Source organism: Neopelma chrysocephalum, unplaced genomic scaffold (genome assembly GCF_003984885.1).
Source record: "Neopelma chrysocephalum unplaced genomic scaffold, ASM398488v2 Primary Assembly neopelma1_225, whole genome shotgun sequence".
Lineage (NCBI taxonomy): Eukaryota > Metazoa > Chordata > Aves > Passeriformes > Pipridae > Neopelma > Neopelma chrysocephalum.
In genome coordinates, this window is record NW_020897887.1 from 154142 (window position 1) to 154974 (window position 833).

The following is an 833-nucleotide window of genomic DNA, read 5'->3' on the forward strand; positions in this document are numbered from 1 at the left end:
TACCTATAAATGTATAGATATTCTGCCTATAAATATATAAATATTTTGCTTATAAATATATAAATATTCTGCCGATAAATATATATTCTGCTTATAAATATATATTCTACCTATATTAGATATTTTATCTATAAATACATATTTTGTCTATAAATATATAAATATTCTGCCTATATATATTGTCTATAAATATAAAAATATTATCTATAAATATATAAATATTGTATATAAGTATATAAATATTTTGTCTATAAATACATAAATATTCTGCATATAAATAAATGTTCTCTCTATAAGAAGGTATATTCTGCCTATAAATATATAAATATATATATATATATATAAATACATATTCTGTCTATAAATAAATATTCTGGCTATAAATATACAGATAATCTGCCTATAAATATATATATTCTGGCCATAAATATATAAATATTCTGCCTATGAATACATAAATATTCTTGCTATAAATATATAGATATTCTGCCTATAAGTATATGGATATTATACCTAGAAATGTATAGATATTCTGTCTATAAATATATAAATATTCTGGCTATAAGTATATAAATATTCTGTCTATAAACATATAAATATTCTGCCTATAAATATATAGATATTGTGTCTGTAAGTATACAGATATTCTACCTATAAATGTATAGATATTCTGTCTATAAATATATAAATATTCTGCCTATAAGTATATAAATATTCTGTCTATAAACATATAAATATTTTGCCTATAAATATATAAATATTCTGCTATAAATATATGAATATTCTGCCTATAAATATATAAATATTCTGCTATAAATACATAAATATTCTGC

At 18.2% G+C, this 833-nt stretch overlaps 1 protein-coding gene across 1 annotated transcript in view; it reads right to left on the minus strand.

The window, feature by feature from the left end:
- RIT1 (Ras like without CAAX 1) overlaps positions 1 to 833 on the minus strand; it is a 4950-nt gene that overhangs the window by 3640 nt on the left and 477 nt on the right. The window lies entirely within an intron of this gene.